The 23034-nt window shown below is 40.8% G+C and overlaps 1 protein-coding gene across 4 annotated transcripts in view; it reads right to left on the bottom strand.

Moving 5' to 3' along the window:
- ST6GALNAC3 (ST6 N-acetylgalactosaminide alpha-2,6-sialyltransferase 3) overlaps window positions 1–23034 on the bottom strand; it is a 582436-nt gene that overhangs the window by 359884 nt on the left and 199518 nt on the right. The window contains exon 1 of one of the 4 annotated variants that reach the window (XM_063624082.1): window positions 19343–19385. The exons of the other annotated variants lie outside the window; for them this stretch is intronic. The gene's annotated coding sequence lies outside the window, so the exon portion shown is untranslated. Of the gene's footprint in view, window positions 1–19342; window positions 19386–23034 lie in introns of those variants that run through there. 4 annotated transcript variants of the gene reach the window in all.

Below are 23034 nucleotides of genomic sequence, written 5' to 3'. Positions count from 1 at the left end.
CTCAAAATACTCACATGGAAGAGGGAGTTGACATGTTTATTTTTGTGCAGAAGATAGAACTAGGTCCACCAAGTAGAAGTTCAAGGAGGTAGATTTCGACTTCATATAAACAATAATTTTGATTTTATATATCAGAAAGTGTTTGTTGAGCATTTAGTGTGTCCTGGGCATAACTGACATGTGGGGCTACAAAAACGGGCAGAGAATCGCATTCAAGGAGCCCAGAGTCTGATAATAAACACACTACAGTGAGAGGAAGTGAACACCCCAAATGAATAAGTCATCAAGCAAGGCTTACTGATGACTGCTAAAGGGAAATCTTGTATATATTGGATGACTTATTAAACTAACCTCTTTTCAACTTTAATTCCAGGCTACTGGTTCTGGGTGTGACAAGGCACTTCCTTTAAAAATTGCATCAAGTGAGCCAATCTTACTTACTGGTACTTGTACACCAAGTGTCAGAAATTCAGCCACAAAGAGAACTTACATTTTAAAAAGAGGACTCATGGTTACCAGTTGGTTCGTTCTTTCTACAAACATTTCATAGGGACATCCTGCTCACTGCTCTGCGAAGGACTGCCCTTGTGATATTGCAAGCCCACTGGTTTTTTACAAACATTCCTCAGTGCCCAGGTATATCAGTGTATCATTTCCCACTCTACTGAAGCTACCATTTCTAATATAATAATTTTAAATTGGGACTCAATGTTTTAACATCTCATGAGATGGAACATCAAGAAGTGCATATTTTCAATGTTGCTGTAATATTAAGTTCCTGAGAAGGTTCATTGCTCATTTCTGGTTTGGGCAATGTTTTATGACAAGCTACAATTAATACAAATCCCAAGAATGATCTTGGAGAGCTCTCAAAATGGTGCTATAAGATTTCCTCAGTGAGGCTGCTAAGTCTTTTGGCCATAAATCTCCCCCAGTAACACGGCTTATTCAATTTAAGGCTGCAAGCCCAAGAGAGATTAATGAGATGAGTTGTCCACCAGTCAAGGAAAGAACACAAGATCTATCCCATCTTATTTCATCTTCTGGTTTAATCATTGTAAGTGTTATGTAATGTGACATTCACACATTACTGGAGATGTTCAAGGAACAAATTGCACATTACTAATCAGCAGATCATTTTTCATTTTCTTGCAGAATGTAAAATTAATGATGCCCTCTCTTTTTTTATTAAATTCCTAAAAAACAAGTTATATTAAATAACAAATTGAACATAGGAACAATGAGCATTTTTTTCTTTTGCAATTTCAATGCTTTTCTCTACACTAACCAATCCCAGCAGTGTTAGAATAAGAGGCTTAAGGAGCTACTGCTTATTTTGTTTCGGTTCGTCAGAACTCCGACAAGCAGCCTGCTCTTTCGGGATCCAAAATGTTCTTTTCCCACTCGATTCTTTCATGTCTGTTATTCCTCTTTAACTTGGTGATTGTAACATACTTGGATGCGATTTCCGATCTGCTAATTGGGTCCTGGGGAGTGTCCTGGCTGGGCTGGGGCAGCGAGGCCACATTGAATTGGCCAGGCCCCATGTTCTCTGCCAGGAGGTGCTCCAGCAGGAATCCCTCTGACAGAGGAGCTGCAGGATGCCCCTTCGGCTGGCATGGCTGATGGAGGTGGGCATCCTGCCTGCAGGCACTGCAGCCTCAATCAGCCCGCCCCTCCAACGTGCTGGGGATTTTAATTAAGAAACCCTTTCGATATGCCGTTGTGAAACATTGAAGAAGGCTCATCAAAAAGAAGCTTGGATTCTCTGAAATTTAAACATTTAGTAGGCCCCAGGAACCACTTTATTTTAGAGTTATGTCGGTCACTTAGAACATCTATCTCTTCCTTTCCTGCTCAAAACAAGCCGGTCTCATAGGTTATTCTTCTCCATCTCCTTTAGTACCTACTTCCTTAATAATTCGAGCGTTACTTCCTCCTGACATTTCTCAGTTGGACCTTTCAAATTTTAGCTGTGGTTAGATAACACGGTGCTGCTTTGGCTCAACAGCTCGCTCAGTAAATAGGTCAGGACGGTATGTGTGGATTCTCTCCTCCCCTGTTTTATTCACACACAGCTGTCCACCTCCTGAAAGCTGCCTTCCTTCAGGGACACACGGCAGCTGATCCACCATCTACAGTGAGAAAAAGAGCAGCGACATGTAGGGCCACCCCGGGGATGTTACTGTTAGGAAATCAGTTGCCAAACGCAAATGTCCCAATATGGGATAAGGGTGGGAGGTAGCTGTGGAATGAGGGAAGAAAATCCATCAAACCTGGATTTGAAACAAAAAAAGACATGGCTTCCGGTCCTGGACATGCTATTCACTGCCTGTGTCACCTCTCTGGGCCTCAGTCTCCTTTGCTGTAAAGATACTATCTGCCTCAATGAGCAGCTGTAGACACGTACCCACATACCCAAAGAGGTGGCATTCATAGCTGTGGTTAAAAAAAATCAAAACAGAAATAATATCAGTATTTACCAGAAGGTAAGATGGCTAAATAATGAGGTATTCATTCCATGGGCATGCAGTCATTGAAAGGAGTGAGGTAGATCTGAATGTTTTATTATGGAACCATCTCCAAGACATATTATGATTTTAAAAAAATCTTGAAGTAGAAAATTACATATAGTTTGATATCCTTAGTATTAAAGGATCTACACAGCAATAGCCTACCTTTTTAAATAGGTTTATCTGAGTGTAAATGAATAGAAACAAGCGCTGGACACACAGTGCTAACAGGGGTTAATCCTGTGGAGGAAGCAGGGAACTGGAACCAGATGTGGCTCATGGGGCATTTTTACTTTTGTCAGTAATACTTCAATTTCTTATAAAAGAATGCATTTCTTACTACGTGTGTAACTAAAAATTATTTCAAAAGAGAAAGAGTGCTCATGAGATAATGAGTGTGAAACTACTCTGAAAAACAGAAAATGCTGGGTAGATGTGAACTTTTACTATTCACTCTGCCCAGGTCACACCACATCTATCACAGCCATTTTCACCTCAGGCAAGGCAGGCAAAGCAACTCATTCCCTCCTCTCTCTGTTCCCTTCACGACTAGTTTCAAGAACCCTGTGGAAGGGGGGCTGGTCTTCCACTGGTTCCCTCCCTGTGCACATGACCAAATAGTGAATGTGATGGCCTTAAGGCGGAGCCTACATCAGGCCCTAGGTAAAGGCCTGTTGATTAAACCCTCTATTGGTTACGGGCCTCCAAGTACAACATGTAAACCTCTTTTGGGATTCTTTCTATCAATGCTTCATTGGGTCCAACTTAATGGGGGCTGGTGCAACCCAGGGTTTCTGGACCACTTTTTTCCTCTCCACCCATCCCTCTTATCCCTCAGCCCCGCAAGAAGCCTCGCTAAGCAAATGTTTTTCCGAATGAAACCATTCCTGAATTTAAACTTTTTGCCCCCTTGAGGGTGCTATCTCCCCTGCTGGGAACCCATGATTTCAGCTAATTATTCCATACTATGTGCCAGGTGCTTCTTAAAGCATGGTGCCTGAATTTAATCTTTAAAAACATGAGTAATCGGAAGCACAGAGAAGTTAAGCACATACCATAGGTTGCCTAGCAATAAGTGCCAGGGCCGGGATCAGAACCCAGATGGTCTGACTTCCATCCATGCTCACGACCACTGCCCTATGCTACCTCTCAGAGAAAATGTGCCCAAAAATGCTTGAGGAAAACATCTTGCCTCACAGACAGAGATCAATAGAATTTATCCCATATGAAACTGTCACCTTTCAGTGGTGTTTGTAGCAAATAGAGGTTGAGATTAAAGGTAACACACCAAAGTGTAAGTAACATAAGGTCCTATAAACATAGGTTTCAGGAACACAAGTGGGAGGAAAGAACAAACCTGCTTTTATTGGAGTTTATGGCACTTAGAGATACATCTTCTTCTTAGACAAGATGAGAATATACAATAGCATGAGACGTACTTTGGAAGGGGAAGTGTGGTTCTACGTGACACACACAGTAATCAGATTTTTGAGCCCCACGCTTTCATATACGAAATGAGCAAAGCACAGTGTATTCATTTTTCTGCTCTCTATAGCAGAGCGTGGGTCAGTGGGTATCTTTTCAGCCTCTCATCCAGGACTCCCAAAATAGAGCTCTCCCCTCTGACTCTGACCATCACCCGTGTTTTACATTCACAGAGTCCTGCTCACATCTCTGCACATGCCATGTTCTTCTCTCTATTCATCCAAGTGCAATTTTTTTAGAATAAAATTGAATCTTATCCCCAAACTCAGACAAGCACACATCCTGCCCCCTTCTTGGAGACCCATACCATTCAGCCAGACCTGTTTTCTTCCTCATCTGAGCTTCCACAGCAGTTACTGCTTGCACCACCCATCTGAACTTCTTTGCAATAAGGGTTGACTTGACAATTATGTGTGCCATTCCCTCTCTTATACCACAAGTTCCTTGGTGGTAAGGACTGCTTAGAACTTATACTTCTAGTTACTTTGTCCAGGTCCCAGCACACAGTGTGATGCCTCCGGGGATGAGGAGACTGGTCTCTGATGTAGTTTGCTGTCTAGAATGTGTTGTGTTAAAACATCCATATCAAGATAGTGGGGGAGCCATTATTTTTTTCACTCTGCAGGAAAAAATTGGACCACTGGACTTACAAACACATCGTTACTGGGTATAAGATTGGTGAAGATACAATAATCATTTCAGCATCAAGCTTCCGCTGTGATTTTACAGTGATTTTACCTTTTTCCCAAAGCTTCTAGACAACAGTCATACCTTAGGCCCACAGACTCCTAAGGTAGCCAATTAAAATCCTGGTAAGCAGAAGAGTCTGGCCTCTTAGTCAAAATAATGAATCAGTATCTCAAAGATGAGTGGGAGCTGTGATCTCCCACGCTACTTCTCAGCTGGGCAGTGAATTGTAGGTAATAGGCACATGGCTCCCAAGGCAGGCTGATTGCTAAACTCCTTCTGCTGCTCACAAACTCTAGGACCTTGGACAAAGGTACTTAACAACTTTGTGCCTCCATTTCTTCATCTGTAAAATGGAATTAAAGCTGTATTCTCACCCCAGATTAAGTGTGGCACACTTAGAAGAGTGTTGCTAACTGTACTATTGTTTGCAAAGGTGCATATAATCAAGAAAGAAGAAACTGGCAGATGCTCTGGATAATGTGAAGAACAAACCCACCCAATGGACTAACTTTTAACAATTGCTCAAACTCTGGGGTATCAGTGTGCACATTTCTCACGTGACAGTCATAAAGCAGGCTGGCTTTTATAATGCCTGTGATTTGGGCTAGAGATGATAGAATCATTCTTTAATTAACCTGCTGCTACCAGAGGATCCTATATAAACCAGAGTACTCATCTTTTAAACAGATGAGCTTTTCACACCTACTAAAATGAATCCAAAGTAATTGCTGTTATCTTGGTGGTTGGGGAGAGGCTTCAGTTTACCGTGACCAAATAACTCCATTTCTGAGGGGATTTGTGCACCATCCCACACTCAGCTGGTGCCATCAAATGCAAAAAAAAAAAAAAAAAAAAAAATGAAAACCTACAACTGACAAAATGCAAACTTAAAAATAACTTCAACTGCCCTTATTCTCTTAGCTAAACAAATTATCGCCATAATGATGTTGGGCAGCAATTATGACCAAATTCACAAACAGACACACTCTATAATCATTTGTGCAAAATGAGAAATCACTTCACCTAAAAATGATTTTCATGACTAAGGTCATGTGAACGCAGTTCCTCTTCAAAACTGTTTTCCCAAGTTCTCAATGACTACTGCTTATCCAACCTTGAACGAAGGGAAGGCTGAGCTAGTTCTAGTTTTAAAACTCTCTTTTTAAAAAAATTATTATCAATTTATTCTAACAACTATCTCTGGCAAGATCAGAAGTCCAGAATTCAGAGCAGACTGAAGAACATACACCTTTTGTTGTAAATTATTTCATTTCACTATGACTTCTTGTAGGGCATTTTAAATGGTATCTTACTGGGTCTTGTATAGATCATCTCTCTCCAGTTTTCCAGAGACAATACAGGTGAAAAGGAACTCTGTGACTTTCAATTAAATGACAAGGTCTTCAGGCTTCAATTGTCCCACTTTCCTGGTGCACCCACAATCAAAGCAGCTGTCCTAGATCTAGAGCCAGGACACTTCCTGCCTCAAACCAATCTTCACAATTCCCAGCTGGTTTGGCTGAGGCATGGCCATGAGGCCAGTGGCTTCATATCAATAAGTGAGGCACTTTGTGAATATAAGCAACAAGTCATGGTATCTCATTCCACCCACAAAGGGGAGGAACGTTGCCCAAGGTCAAGGGCAGGGATTGGCATCAAACCTCCCTCTTGAGACTCTCATGTATCCAGGAACATGGAAAAATAAAGGCAAGGAGGAGGCCTACTCTCTAGCATTTATGGGAGACTAGCGTCCAACGTAGTTTGCTGTTTAGAATGTGTCTGTGTTAAAACATCTCTGTGGAGAGAAATGCAAATCAAAACCACAGTGAGATACCATCTCACACCAGTTAGAATGGCCATCATTAAAAAATCAGGAAACAACAGGTGCTGGAGAGGATGTGGAGAAATAGGAACACTTTTACACTGTTGGTGGGACTGTAAACTAGTTCAACCATTGTGGAAGTCAGTGTGGCGATTCCTCAGGGATCTCGAACTAGAAATACCATTTGACCCAGCCATCCCATTACTGGGTATATACCCAAAGGACTATAAATCATGCTGCTATAAAGACACATGCACACGTATGTTTATTGCGGCACTATTCGCAATAGCAAAGAGTTGGAACCAACCCAAATGTCCAACAACGATAGACTGGATTAAGAAAATGTGGCACATGTACACCATGGAATACTATGCAGCCATAAAAAATGATGAGTTCGTGTCCTTTGTAGGGACATGGATGAAACTGGAAACCATCATTCTCAGTAAACTATCGCAAGGACAAAAAACCAAACACCGCATGTTCTCACTCATAGGTGGGAATTGAACAATGAGAACTCATGGACACAGGAAGGGGAACATCACGCTCCGGGGACTGTTGTGGGGTGGGGGGAGGGGGGAGGGACAGCATTAGGAGATACACCTAATGCTAAATGACGAGTTAATGGGTGCAGGAAATCAACATGGCACATGGATACATATGTAACAAACCTGCACATTGTGCACATGTACCCTAAAACCCTAAAGTATAATAAAAAAAAAAAAAAAAATCTCTGTGGAGGTAGTGGGGGAGCCATTGTTTTGTTCACTCTGCAGGAAAAAATTGGACCACTGGCCTTACAAACACATCATTACTGCGTATAAGGTTAGAGAAGACATAATAATCATTTCAGCTCCAAGCTTCCACTGTGATTTTACACTGTGGTTTTACCTTTCTCCCAAAGCTTCTAGACAATAGCCATAGCTTAGGCCCACAGGCTCCAAAGGTAGCCAATTAAAATCCTGGCAAACAGAAGCATCTGCCCTCTTCTCTCTTAGTGTTTCCTCTGTGGCTAAAAATAAAAAGTGGATGGAAAGGCCTGTTACTCTTCAGACCTATTTGATCCTGGGAGGCTGAAACAAGTAAGACCAAGCTGATGGCTGCCTCCTTCCAGTAGAATGTTCCCTGTGACATCTTAGCCTATGGCTGTCAGTCTGGTTCTGCATGTCTTTCCTGTCTCTCCATCTGTCTCATTCTCTCTGCCTTCCTGTATCTGTCAGGATGTTGGTGGGGCGGGTCCAGGAGGGGGACGGGGCGCGGGGGGGTGTGTCTGCCTGTTTCCCTCTTTGTGTGTGTGCGTGTGTGTCTGTTTTCATAGCCCTCTGTCTCTCTGTCCCTGTTTCTCACTCTGCATGTATCTTCCTGTGTCTGTTTCTTGCTGTTCTGTCTCTGTTCCTCTCTGCCAATCTCTCTGCATCTATCTATCAGGAGGTTGTCATTCTGTGTCTCTCTCATGGTCATTCAATCTGTCAGAGCTGCACAATGACTTTTTTGGCCCTAGTCACTTCTGCCCTCATGAGCACCTTCCTCTATAAAAAAAAAAAAATACGAAAACACATTTTAGGACTACATTGGCATAAGGCAAGTTTATATAATCCATGCTGAATTCATTAATATTCATTATTTTTATTAGATTCATTTTTTATTCTTGATTTTAAAAAAGATTAAAACATTTTTGTGGAGCCCTAAAACTGTGATGGTCCTAAGGCACCGTACCTATGGTGCCTAATGGGTAAGTCACATTACACACACACATACACACACACACACACACACACACCATCCTCCCGATCAGGGGCCTGGCCTACTGTTGTCTCAGCTTAGAAGACTATAGGTTAGGTCATCTTATCCACTTCTGCTCTAGACTCTGGGGCTCATGTTATTTTTTTCACACATTATTTTACTTCTCACAGATTAGGTTGGTAACCCCTGTCTCTTCTTATGTTGGAATGGAAAGATCTAAGCTTCTGGTTAGAGCTTCAGGATGGAAATAAATTTTTTTTATTTATTTCTCACAGGCTTTAGTTCTAGGTTAGACACAAGGAATTCTCTATGTGATCATTTCTAGTCCATTAAACATCTGCCTCAGGATGCAGCTGAGCTCCAGGAAGGGCTCAGATCTTCCTTTCCCTGCCTCATTTCCTGCCTCTCTTAAGCTGAGAGCTGGCTGGGTGAAGGCAGCAGGATTGTGTGGCCATCCATCTCCGTATCCAGAAACACCTGTCCACACCCTATTGTGACATGAATTACACCCACTATCATTTCTCTGGATGCCTTGGTATCTCATATGTAATCAAGCTTGATTTGTCTGCTTGGGGGACTGAAGGACAACGGCATATGGTGTGAAGCAAGTTCAACTGGATTTGATCACCTTTGCTTGTGGAGACTAAGAAACCTTATATGAGAATCCTTAACAATAATTTGCCTCCAAACCTAATGATCATGCACACTCTTACCTCAGGAGATGGTTTCAGGTTTGATATTTGGCTGTTTAACTCATTTCTATAATAGTCCTAATTAAAAAGTCTCTTGCAAAAAAAAATCCTCAAGCATTTTTGCTATCTCCCTGGGAAATAGAATAAAATAAAATTGATTTTCTTCTTTATCAGCAAAACTTGTAAGTTGAAGGCACAAATCCCAGGAAGCCAGTACATAAAATTTATCTTAATGTTGCTAATTGGACCCCAAAATACCCTTTTTTGTTTTGTCAAGTTTTGGAAAACAACTAAATTCCACCTGTTCATTCATATTTGCCTATCTCTCCAGACCCCAATAGAAAATATGTCCAATGTGCCCCTCATAAACATTTTCTTACTTTTAGAAGAACTATTTGACTGTTGCTGGCTTCAAACTTTTTCTGTCAGTTTTTGCTTACAATGATGGACTTACTGTTTTCTTTTATTTGCTAGTGGATTTCCCTCTCTGATCCTTCTGTGTTATCAACATACATTTACCTTCTAATTTCCTTCTGGTGTCAGAGATCTGTGAGCAATTTGTTTTATTTAACACCAGAGGAAAAAAAATTAAACTTATAAATCTAATAGTGGTAATACTTTAAAGCACAAATGTCTATTCTTTTAACATCCTATGCATTTCTCACCCAGTTCTCCAGCATTTCCATTGGTTTGATCCAATCCCAAGATTCTCATCTTCCAAAAAGCCAGGGCACAAAACAGATGAATGACAAAGACATCAGGTTCCTAATAACATAACCATAAAGGTTCCCTTATGCATGGTCACATGATGTCACTAAGTTAGGTTCAACATGTGAAATTTCCAAACAATTTGAATCCCAACATCTGAAGAAAAAACACCAAGTATGTGAGAGATATGATCACACTCATTCAGAGAGGTTCACCTTGAGGGGCACAAACAAAACAACTGCAATGAAAACACTAAGGTTGATGCCTGTATTTCTATTCACTCTCCATCCCACACCAGGACCACCGAAGAAATAGGAAACAGGAAAAACAGAGCATTGTTGCATAGGAAAATATCTGATTATTTAAAGTCATGACAAGATGAATAGTGTTAACCTTTCAAAACAAAACTTAGGCAAGAGATCAAAAGGGGCAAGACATGGAGAAGCACAGTTTTACCAAACAGGCCAGATTTTCTTTATATCCCTTATTTCCAAGTGATACTGTAGGTCCTGACCCCTCATGCCTTCCTCCAAGTTAATGAGACAAAAACACAGGTTGGCTCTTGAGGGTCCTGCTCATGTATACATAACACTTTCACTGAGCTCTAGACCACAGCGCCTGAATGTGTTTAAGTTTATATAAATATAAAGATTCTATTATAGAAAAAAAGAAAAATCATTACCAATTCAGGTAACAAAGTAGTATATCAAAGCTCAATGTGAGTTGTTTTAAAAAAAGAAAACATAGTTACTTCTTTTAAAGAAAAAATGCAAATTTTCAATACTCTGTAACATCAACAAATAATAATACAGAAACTAACAAACAAACAAAACAAAGCTAGTACCTAGCTCAGTGGCCTTACCATTGTTCTGGAGGACTCCTGGGTACTGTGGAAGCTCAGCGGTCACTGAGGGATGGGGGCGTTCAGGGGCAGTGACAGGTGACAGCATGCTGGCAGTCCTCACAGCCCTCGCTTGCTCTCGGCACCTCCTCTGCCTGGGCTCCCACTTTGGTGGCACTTGAGGAGTCCTTCAGCCCCCCGCTGCACTGTGGGAGCCCATTTCTGGGCTGGCCAAGGCGGGAGCCCGCTCCCTCAGCTTGCAGGGAGTGTGGAGGGAGAGGCGCGAGCCGGAACCGGGGCTGCGCGCGGCGCTTGAGGGCCGGCTGGAGTTCCGGGTGGGCGTGGGCTTTGCGGGCCCCGCACTCGGAGCAGCCGGCCCCGGGCAATGAGGGGCTTAGCACCCGGGCCAGCGGCTGCTGAGGGTGTACTGGGTCCCCCAGCAGTGCCGACCCACCGGCGCTACGCTCCATTTCTCACCGGGCCTTAGCTGCCTTCCCGCGGGGCAGGGCTCGGGACCTGCAGGCCGCCATGTCTGAGCCTCCCACCCCCTCCACGGGCTCCTGTGCGGCCGGAGCCTCCCTGATGAGCGCCGCCCCCTGCTCCACGGCGCCCAGTCCCATCGACCACTCAAGGGCTGAGGAGTGCGAGCGCACGGCCCGCGACTGGCAGGCAGCTCCACCTGCAGTCCTGGTGCGGGATCCACTGAGTGAAGCCAGCTGGGCTCCTGAGTCTGGTGGAGATGTGGAGAACCTTTGCGTCTAGCTCAGAGATTGTAAACACACCAGTCAGCACCCTGTGTCTAGCTCGAGGTTTGTGGATGCACCAATCGACACTCTGTGTCTGGCTGCTCTGGTGGGGCTTTGGAGAACCTTTGTGTGGATACTCTGTATCTAACTGATCTGATGGGGACGTGAAGAACTTTCATGTCTAGCTCAGGGATGGTAAACGCACCAATCAGCGCCCTTTCAAAACAGACCACTGGGCTCTACCAATCAGCAGGACGTGGGTGGGCCAGATAAGAGAATAAAAGCAGGCTGCCCTAGCCAGCACTGGCAACCCGGTCGGGTCCCCTTCCACACTGTGGAAGGTTTGTTCTTTCGCTCTGCAATAAATCTTGCTACTGCTCACTCTTTGGGTCCATGCTGCTTTTATGAGCTATAACACCGCGAAGGTCTGCAGCTTCACTCCTGAAGCCAGCAAGACCACGAGCCCACCGGGAGGCACGAACAACTCCAGGTGCGCCGCCTTAAGAGCTGTAACACTCACCGCGAGGGTCAGCGGCTTCATTCTTGAAGTCAGTGAGACCAAGAACCCACCGATTCCGGACACAGCAGGAGGCAACCCATGGAGGAAAGTACCACTTTTTTTTTGTTTTTTCGAGACAAGAGTCTAGCTCTGTTGCCCAGGCTGGAATGCAGTGGCGTGATCTTGATCTCAGCTTACTGCAACAACCTCCACCTCCCAGCTTCAAGCAATTCTCCTGCCTCCGCCTCCCAAGTAGCTGGGATTACAGGTGTGTGCCACCAGGCCCAACTAATTTTTGATTTTTTTTTTTTTTTTTTTTTTTTTTTAAGTAGAGATGGGGTGTCACCATGTTGGCCAGGCTGGTCTGGAACTACTGACCTCAAGTGATCCACCTGCCTTGGCCTCCCAAAGTGCTGGGATTACAAGTGTGAGCCACCGCATCTGGCTGGGGAAGTACACTTCTATGGGTTTTATACAGTGGGTTCTCCATAAGACATCGTTACAAGAATATTTCTAGTAATCTAAAAAATTAGCTTAAACATACAGGTGATTCCTCTAATTTAAGTAAAATCACAATAAAGCTGATCCCTGAGAAACAGTAATTGGTGCCATTTTAAATCACTTTGTTCAGATGTCACTGCTGCACTACTGATAAAACTAAAACTGGAAACTACCTAAATATCCAATAATCAAGTATTGACATATACTGAGTATAGAGTTTTAGGCAATATTAATAATGATACTGTGGTTTTAAATATGTTGAGATGGGGAGATGTTCATGATAAACTTGAAGGATTTAGAAAAGATCATGAAAGATTAAGTATAGCATAATTGCATTTGTAATGTGTATGTATTTATCACATATATAAAATTATACATGTCACATAAATACACATACACACATGGATATGAATATGTGTCCCTAAGTCTCTTTTTTCTTCCTCCATTCCCTCTCACCTGAAATTCCTCACAAAAGCTTAATATAACCAGTCTCTCAAGGCAGGACAAAGGGAAGGAAAAGGACGAGACAAGTGAAACCAAAACTCTTCAGCAAGCAGAAGGAGAAAAAAACAAGGAACACATATAATTCTTGTCTCCTCATAAAAGACAACTATAAAGTGTTTCTAATCATTTTAGGTGACTTGAAGGCATTGATTTAGGAACTTTAAAAGTCTGTTTTTCATGCATCCCACCTTCTCCATTTGTCTTTTTCATGACAATCTGAAGTAATTTCCACTTCTCTGGTATCGTCAGTTGAGCTAACGTGCATAGAAGTGCCCACTACAGCACCCAGCACCTGGTATGACCTCAATAGATGTTTCCTTCCTCCCTTTCCTTACTGCCAATTCGGTCTAAAAATGTGTTAATGATCTTAAATAATAATGAATCCGGGCCACATGAATTCACTTTGCCTTGAAAATTTCTCAATGGGCAGCATAATCGAGTAGCAAAGTGAAGTTTGAGACCTTCCCAAGGACCAAACACTTGAAAATGAGAACAAGATGCTGAATAGGCCCAAGGCACAGCCAGTTTGTAGTCATTATTCTCTGGACCTGGCTCCAGCATTCTGATTAAACAGAAGGGTGCTGTCTGTTGGCCAGGTTTCATTTTCCGACACTCTTCCCAGTGATCTTGGCCCCACTTGAGTCCCCATCTGTGTGCCTTTGAACACTGTGCATGCTCTGTGCAGATGAGGAGTGCAGGCACACTGCTGGACGAGCTACCCACACACACTCCCCAGCAGGCTGCAGGCGTCTCTGGCCAGCTTCCCTGCTGAAAAGCACTGGGGTTGCAATCCAACGGCTCTCTCAGGGTGGAACCAAATGAGAATATATTTTATGACATTCATGCACCTCTTTACTACATTAACACAGACAATGAACACATAATTAAGTGTGCGTTGGTTTAATGTTATTTTTTCCTAAGGCCGCTAAGAGAGAAAATTTGCAAACTCAAGAAAAAATCTATATCGATTTCAAGGTAATATCTCAGGGCAATAATATCTTCAGTTAAAGGGGAAAAAAGCTTGAATTAAGGTGTCTGCACAAAAATATCAGTTAGTGGCTCTGCTACTTACTATCCATGAGGCTTTAAATAAGTTATTAAACCTCTCTGTGCTTCAGCTTACCAATCTGCAAAACGAGATAGTAATAGTAAGTACTCAAAGGACTATGATGATATTAAAGAGTTAAATTTATAAAGCGCTTAGAACAGTGCATGGCATAAAGTGAGCATAATATAAATGTTTGACAGATACATAAATGCATAGTTGGGTGGAGGGAAGTAAGGCGATATTCAGTGAGCATCTACTCTATTTTAGGAGATTTCATGTATTATCTCATTTGCCTCGATGATCGGTTTGTAAATGAGCATTATTTATTGACCTCATTTTATAGAAAAGAAAAGGTTCAAGTAAAATAAAGTGACTTGCCCAAGTTTGCATGCTAGTAAATGACGAATCTGAGATTTGTAAAGAGGTCTGAATCCAAATCTTTGTAGCATACCATGCACATAACATTATTTAATTCTAAATTCTATGCCCATTATTTCGTTTAATTCTTACAAGAATCCTTTCTGATAAGTAAGTAGCACCAGCCCTTGTCTCTCCCCATAGTGCATCCAACTCAATCTGTCTCTGGTGGCAGCAATAGGTATGTGTAACAGAAGGTCACAGTGCTCACCCCAGCTGAAATAGGTATGAATTTAGCTTCCCTAGTGGCACATTAGGTATTCATTTACCAAAAATGATAAATGCTGAAAGTATTATGCAAGAAATATAATCCATCTACCCGAACTGGAAAGGACTAGTAGTTAGTTCTAGGAAGAAAAGAGAGACATTGGAGAGTAACAGTCGCCAGAATTTCTGTACTCCATTATCAACATATTTTTGAGAATATGTCCCAAATATATTCAAACAAAAAGTAAGCAGTAACAACTGATGAGCTAAAATAAATAGGATTTCTGAAACTGTCTCCAACTTTCCACTTAGGCAATCACTAATTCAGAACATAGCAAAGGGTGGGGTGGAGAAAGGGGCGACTGGAAGAGAGGACAGAACAGGGAGAATGAAGTGAAGCAGAGAAAGAAGCAAGAGAGAAAAGGTGAAGGAGAAGTGGAGGGAGAAGGGAAGAACAAGTAAGAGAACGAAAAATGAGAAAAGGGGTAATGGCAAAAGAGAAAGGACAAGATGAGAGAAAAGGAAGAGAAGACAGGAGAGAGAACCAATGGTTAGCAAGCACCCCACTTTCTCCCGAACCCTTTATAATAGGAAAACAAACACAGAACTCCTCCAGTGGAGTAACCTCTATCTGTGTGCTGTTTCTCAAGTTGCATCTATAAAGAGGATCTCTACTAAGTTTTGTAAACTTTCTTCCTAATTCTTCATATTTCTTTTGTGAATTCTGAGGAGACTCCCGTAAGTCTCCTGAGGTCCAGTGTGCCTGGTACAGGAGGCACAGTTGTGCTCCGGCTCTAAAACCTGAGGAGCCCTCCTGAGGAAGTGGCTACCATGGACGCCACTTCCGCCTCCGGCAGCTGCTTGGCGGACATGACTCCAGGCACTGCAGCTCTGAACCAGCTCAAGTGCTGCACTCACTTGATTATGGCCACTACCGCCTCTGACAAGCCATCAAGAATACTAACCATCCTTTCCCACAAAGGCTCCTCTTTCCCGTTTCTTCTATAACAACACTCCCCCCACCCCCGAAGCTCTGGAGGCCTGTTGGCTAGCGCAGGTTGATTGATAATAACTGTGTCTTCCAGCAAAAGATTCCACCCCTGAGGATCACAGATGGCGAATGACTTGCGGTAATTTTGTTACCAAAGAACACGGGGCTCAGGCATCTAAGCCATATTCAGCAGAGAATCCTTTCCAGTCACATCCACATAGGAGGCTTTTCGCAGCCATAAGCTTTCACTTGAGTTGTTATCAGAGTTTTCCATCACTGACTGTTTAAGAAAATATTAAAATGACTCCAAACAGACTGCTGCTCTACAATTTCAGTTCCCCTGCCTGGTTGTGTGTGTCCAAATGCAGTCTAAGGGAAGCATGTTGGTGCTGTCTGCTGTCTGTTTCCTCAGGTGTGCAAATTCTCCTCCTGGGAGCCAAGTGGCCCCCTCAGCCAGCAACAGTGACAAGAAGAGATGGATAAAGTGGTATCAAATGTCTGCTGACATTAGTGAGGGGAGACAGAGCCACATAATTGTCTACAGAAAGGATTATCCATTCTGGTCATTGTACTCAAATGCTTAGAAAATTCTGAACATTCTTCTTGCCCGAGGGAAAGTACTACGCGATGAACAGAAACATTTTGGTGTGAAATCCACCTGATTTTAAATCCTGGCTTTACCATAAACACATTTGCTCTGTGACTTTGAGTAAATAACTTGGCTTTCCTAAACCTTGGTTTCCCTTGTCATGAAAATAGGACAAATAACACCTAACTTAGAACGTTGTGGTGAGGATTAAATAAGATTATGTAGGTGTGGCAGGCAAATTTACTAAAATTACTTTCAAATTGCAACATTTTCTGTTTATTTTTCTTTTCTTCTCCGTTCAAGCAGATAGACAAACTCTTTCATTCTCTGCATCAGGGATTGGTTTCCTCAAAAAGTAGAGGTAACCAGCTATCAAAGGCTCTTCTTGAATTCTGTAAACACTGAAGTCCATTAAAAAATATAATGCCTAGAAGCCTGTAATCCCAGTACTTTGGGAGGCCGAGATGGGCAGATCACGAGGTCAGGAGATCGAGACCATCCTGGCTAACACAGTGAAACCCCGTTTCTACTAAAAATACAAAAAATTAGCTGGGCATGGTGGCGGGCGCCTGTAGTCCCAGCTACTCGGGAGGCTGAGGCAGGAGAACGGCGTGAACCCGGGAGGTGGAGCTTGCAGTGAGCCAAGATCGTGCCACTGCACTCCAGCCTGGGATGACAGAGCCAGACTCCGTCTAAAAAAAAAAAAAAAAAAAAAGAATGCCTAGCAATAATGAGAGTACATGATACTGAAAGATACCATTTATTATAGCAACGAAAGACACTGAAGATCTAAATAAGTAGATTTGGATAGAAATAGAGATAGAAAGATTCAACATTATAATGTTACAAAGATACCAACTCTTCCCCAAAACTATAAATTTAATGAAATTAAATAAAGATATTAAAAATTTTCAAGCCAATTATAAAATTTCTGTAGAAATGCAAAAGGCCAAAAATGACCAAGACATTCCTGAAGAATAAGGTCTAGGGGTGAGAATGTGAGAGGAGACTTGAGTAACCAGACTTAAAGCTTATTGTAAAGGTATAGAAGCTAGTGGCAATATGGTACTGACTCAAAGACAAAAGACCAAAGGCACACCACCGACAGCCCAGAAATAAATCCAGACATATAGGGAAATTTGGTAGATGACAGAGATATCATTACAGATTATTGGGAAACGTAAATGATGCTGAGACAATTATTAGCCATATTAAAACACAGATGAAATAAGACTCCTCCTTCATGTTAAGTTAAAGACATATATGTGTATATTCGTGTATATACAGGTATACATGTAGAAATATGTGTGCATATATATATATAAACATATATATATGTTTTTAATTGACCTGTTATGAAGGAGGGGGTCTTATTCCATCTATTTTTTGAACATAGAAATTAATTGTTTCCACTTTCCCAACGATCTGTAATGTCATCTATCAAATTTACATATATGCATGGATTCATTTCTGGGCTTTCCATTGTGTCTCATTGGTCTGTCTTTGTGTCAGTACCACACTGCCCAAATATATCAGTACCACATTGCCCAACTATATAAGCCTATATGTAAATACACACACACACATATGCATACACAAATATATATGAAGTTGGAGTAGAAAATAATTTTAAAAATAAAACAACAAAATATCAACCATAAGGAATAGTTTGATAATTTGACCACCTTATTTTTTTAGTTTATTAAAAGAATTTATTTCAAAAAGTGAAAATGTACATTGCAGATTGAGAGAAGATATTGCAACATGTATAACTGACACTGGATTAGTAAGCAGAACATACAAGAACTTCTACAAATCCATTAAGAAGGTGAAAACAACACAAAATCAAAATGGGTAAAAATCATAAACAGACATTTCACAAAAGATGAAATAAAAATATCAATTAAAAATGCAAATATTCTAAGCCTAATTGATTTGCCAAAAAGGTAAATTGAACTGTAAAGTATAAATTCATACACACCAATTTGACAACTTTTTAAAATACTGACAAAACCAAGTGTTGGCAAAGATATGGAAAAACAGGACTTCTTATATTCTACTTATATTGAAAATATTATTCTATTTTGGAAAATAATTTTGCATTATATAGTAACATTAAAGACTGTTCATGGTTTCATTCGGCAATGCCATTCTTAAGTATGTATGTACATTTGGGCACCCCTTCCACGCAGGCAAAACAATGTATAAGAGAAGACTGGCAGCATTATTCCTAACACTCCCAAGCTAGAGCTGACTTAACAGTTTATCAACAACACATAGATAAGTAAACTGTGGCTTAATCACACAATGGAATACTATATCACAGTACAAATTAAGAAATAGAATCATCCACCAGCATGGATGAAGCTCACAAATCATGTGGAATCAAAAAGGCAAGTGGCAGAAGAAATACACATAGATGAGATCATTAATGCAAAATCTAAAATCATGCAACACTAAAAAATATATTGTTTAGGATTGTATATATAAAGGGTAAAATTATACAGGAAAGCAAGATATTGATAAAGACAAAGAAACGTTACCCCTGTCAGGGGATATAGGAGGCATTGCTAAGGAAATTTAAAAGGGGGCTATGAAATCGCATTATATTTTTCTTCATATATCTTACCCGTTATATATATATATATATATATATATATATATATATATATATATAAAACATATATAAAAAATTTCAGAATAATTTTAATTTATGTGATGCAATGAAGGTCAATAAGATGTTAGTAGAGGTTTGATGGAAGCTATTACAAGAGAAGGATTGTTTAACATTCTGAAAAGTTTTCCAAAGCCATTGTGTCTCTCTACTGGAAGATGTGGGTTGCAAATATAAAACCTGGAAATGCTAGCTATTTCCCCTTCATAAAGGAATAGATCTCAGATTCAATGTCGTATCACAGTCACAAAACATTAAGGAAGAATGAAACTAGTACTTTGATGACACTGTTGAACTGCTGAATCAAACCAGTCTTGAAGCTTGCACTACATGTGACCCATTCAGATATACAAGACAGTAAATATTCTTATTTAAAATACATGATACGGAAGGGAGATAATGTTCTTAAATACTAGCCATCAATTAAGAAAATAAAACAGTAAAACCTAGTGCTAGGTATACTCAGGAAGACTTTTGGAGTACAGGGAGTGAGAATCAGGAAGGCAAACAGAAAAAAAGATTTACACCCCATCCCCACCAGTAGAGACTCAATTATTGCCCATGAAGCATCCTGAGGGAAGACCTTAGGATGGATCCTGGGCACTGTCTGAGTCAAGGGGCAACTAGCCGAGTGTGACAGATGAGCAATGACCAGAATTTTGGCATGGTACTCACAGGTCAGTGCAGAGCTCCAGGAAGGGCCAAAGTTAAGCTTCCTGCCACCTGAGAGGGATGGGGACATTAAAATCAGAGTTTAATATTTCAAAAATGTGAAATGTTCTATTTCTTGCATATCTCAGTTTACGGACTAAGATTCAAATCTGCTACATAAGCAAAGCGCCCAACAAAGAATTTCCCAAAGCAGGCCTTGGAAAACACTAGTCTCCCTTGAAGAAGGGTTTCATGCTCATGTAGGTTTAAATGTTGTGTGCTACAACTTGTGCTTATTGATTCATATTACACCTTAGCATATTAAAGTCCTGCAATGAATCTTTTCCTAAATGCCTTCGAGCAATGAACATTTCTAGACGAAAATCTATCAAAAGCCGAGAAGCTGGAATTGCACTTAACACATCTTGGAAAACACTGTCTCCGTAGAGCACAGTCAGCTTCTCTGTCTACAGGGACATCACACTATTATTCTCTCACTCAGTACACAAAGCAGAACCCTGGGCTCCACTTACTGTAGTCTCAGAGAGTGACATTTTTCCATCTTCTAGTGAAGATGGAAAATCCTGGTCTTCTGCCAGGTCTGAATTCACAAGATGAAGTTCGACATTCCCTGAATTTGAGTGCTTCTGCTGTCACAGTAACAAACTGTTGGTGAAAGGTTTTACCAGTAACTGTTAAATCACGTAAGTTTGTCAGGAAAACGATAAGAGAGTATCCTGGAAAAGCACCCCCCTCCACCCCATCCCTTTAAAATACCTATGCTTGCATTTACTGTTTCTTTCAGAGATTAGAAATCAGACAAAGAGGACTGGGGCTAGCATTTTAAAAATAATATGAGAATTTAATAAGTTTAGACTCTAGAATTGCTGACATTCTTGTATTGATTGAAGGGGTTTAGGCTGCAGAAATAGCTTTCACTCATGTTCCACTCAAGGTTCTTGAATTGCTTACTTGTGGATTCCTGATGTGAAATGATGAGTAATGGGTGAGGAGGCTGATCAGAGATAAGGTTGAGCAAAGTGAAATGCCTGAATTACAGGAGGTTGGGAGAGATTGGGGGCAAAGTCATAAAAGATTTCCCATGCTTGCTATAAGCCACCATGCTGTTAAAATAGATACAGAGTAGGGGCCTCTAACATCCCTTCACACAGCAGGTATGTTTTTAAAAGGGTAAATTAGAATTTTTATAAAAACTTTAAAAATTTAAGATGTGATGTAAAGGTTCAGAGACTAACAGGACATAAACTTGCTTATATATAATCATATATAAATCATATATAATCATAGGACACAAATGTATAATGTACCCACAGGTGCACATATGCATAATTGATCCATAGCTTGAGAAGTTTTTATTATTGAGAGATGACACCTAAGCAAAACTCTCTTGAACTATGAATACACCTTGCAAAGATGAGAAAGGAAAATACGAAAATATTAACTATGCCTGACTTCGAATGTTGTAACTATGGCTGGTCTTTTTCTCTCTTTTAGTTTTATGTATACTCCAAAGTTTCTGTGATAAATGGGACTCTCACCTGTGGGTCATAAAACATGTTACCACTGGATGAAGCAGTGAGATTTTTAACAATAGACTCCCATAAAGCACAGGAGTGGCACAGAGAGTATGCGTGGAGGGAAATAAACTTCCAGATACATCATTCCATAACATAACTATAGCAAAATTTACTTACTTATACATCTTACGAGTGGATATTGAGATTGTTACCAAAAGTGAGATTCATGGATTGATGAATATCAGCATCTTAAGGCTCTCAGTGCATGTTGCCATATTGCTTTTCAGACTGATACGCCATGTGATGTTAATACCAGGCATATGTAAACAGGTCTGTCTTAACTTGCTGACTTTACGTATTAAAAATTTTATTTAACCTTTACCAATCTGACAAACAAAAAAATGGTTTTCATTTTAGTTTAACTTGTCTTCTTTGATTACTAGGAAGTTCTACCTTTTCTTGGAAGTTTACTTGCCATATTTGTATTTCCTCTTTCGTGAATTGTGAGCTCTTCCTCTCAGCTCTATTTGATGCCATGGGATTTTAATCCAAGAAAAATATAACTTTGCACATTAAGGTTGTTAACCTTTTATTCAATATTTATTGTGAATATTTTTCTGGGTTCATGTTTTAATTTTCATGTGATAAATCTTACTTGTTTTTTTTCCTATTTTTTCATTGCTTTTAAAGTTTCAAAATCTTTCTCTATTGGAGATAAAACAAATATTGGTTAAATTTCCTTAGAGTTTTTAAAAGTATTTTCTGTTTAAATTTTAATCCATGCAGATTTTTATTTCTGTCAACAATGTAAAATGAAAATACAACTTAATGTTCCCCTGGATAGCTAATCTTCTCAACATCCTTTCTAATCTTCTCAACATCTTTTATAATAGGAAAAGAAAGCCATTTTTAAAAAAATTTATAAGTGCACGACTATGAATGACCCCTTTGAACAGTGTTTTCAGTGGTCACTCCTCTCCCCACAGGTAAAGTACCCCTGTTATGTTACATAAATACTGATCCACCTTAGGCATCCATTAAGATGCCAAAAGCAAAAGATAGCCCTCAGTTCCCATTTTATATAGGCCTTCTTTGTTAGTCTTCCCCTCTCTGCTGTGATCCACCAAACTAGGGAGGAGGCTAAGTTAGCCTATTCTTTCATTGCTCACAATTCCTAGAGTACAAACAGCCAATCAGTAAATCCCAAGGGTGTTCTTTGGGGGTGGCTGGGATAGCCAAGGGCTCACAAGTTTTAAAAGATGACACCTGATGATAGAGATGAAGAGAAAAATAAAATGGACCCATCACGCTGCACCAGTGGGAAAATAAAAGAATATTCTACATGGGTGGCATCCACTCAGAGCGGCACCAAGGAGGAAAAGCTGTTCATGGTTTGAGTACAGATGTAATGAATGAACTCTGAACTACAAATGAGGAAGCCTGAGGCTTCGATTCTGATTCTGCCTCTAATGACTTTGGACAAGTCAATAAACTTTGTAAGACCCCATATCCTTCATCTGTAAAAAGAATGGGTTTGATTCTTACAGGATGTAGTTTAGAAGTTCATAGACTGACTGTACAGATATAATTTGGCTTGAATGGTGTTTTAATTTTTTTTTTTTTTCTGAGACAGTCTTGCCCTGTCACCCAGGCTGAAATGCAGTGGCACGATCTCGGCTCACTGCAACCTCGACCTCCCAGGTTCAAGTGATTCTCCTGCCTCAGCCTCCCGAGTAGCTGGGACTACAGGCGCCCACCACCACACCCAGCTGATTTTTGTATTTTTAGTAGAGACGAGATTTCACCATGTTGGCCGGGATGATCTCAATCTCTTGACCTCGTGATCCACCCACCTTAGCACCCCAAAGTGCTGGGATTACAGGCGTGAGCCACCGCGCCCGGCTTTAATTTTTTTAATGTAATAAGACAATGCGCCCTGTTTCTAAGAGCCCCTATTGTCATGCAGCGAGTTTCACTCCGTTGTGCTACCTACCTGGCCTCGGAAGGGGTCTAAATGATCTGTAAAGTCTCTCTCAGCTTTATTAAAAGGTCCAGTTGATTGGAAATCCACATTGGCTCTGCTTTTATACATATGTAACAAACCTGCACATTGTGCACATGTACCCTAAAACTTAAAGTATAATAATAATAATAATAATAAAAAAATACATCCCAAAT

The sequence above is a fragment of the Symphalangus syndactylus genome, chromosome 12 (assembly GCF_028878055.3).
Source record: "Symphalangus syndactylus isolate Jambi chromosome 12, NHGRI_mSymSyn1-v2.1_pri, whole genome shotgun sequence".
NCBI classification, from domain to species: domain Eukaryota; kingdom Metazoa; phylum Chordata; class Mammalia; order Primates; family Hylobatidae; genus Symphalangus; species Symphalangus syndactylus.
Note: the sequence above shows the minus strand (reverse complement) of the source record. Positions and strands in the feature narration are given on the sequence as shown.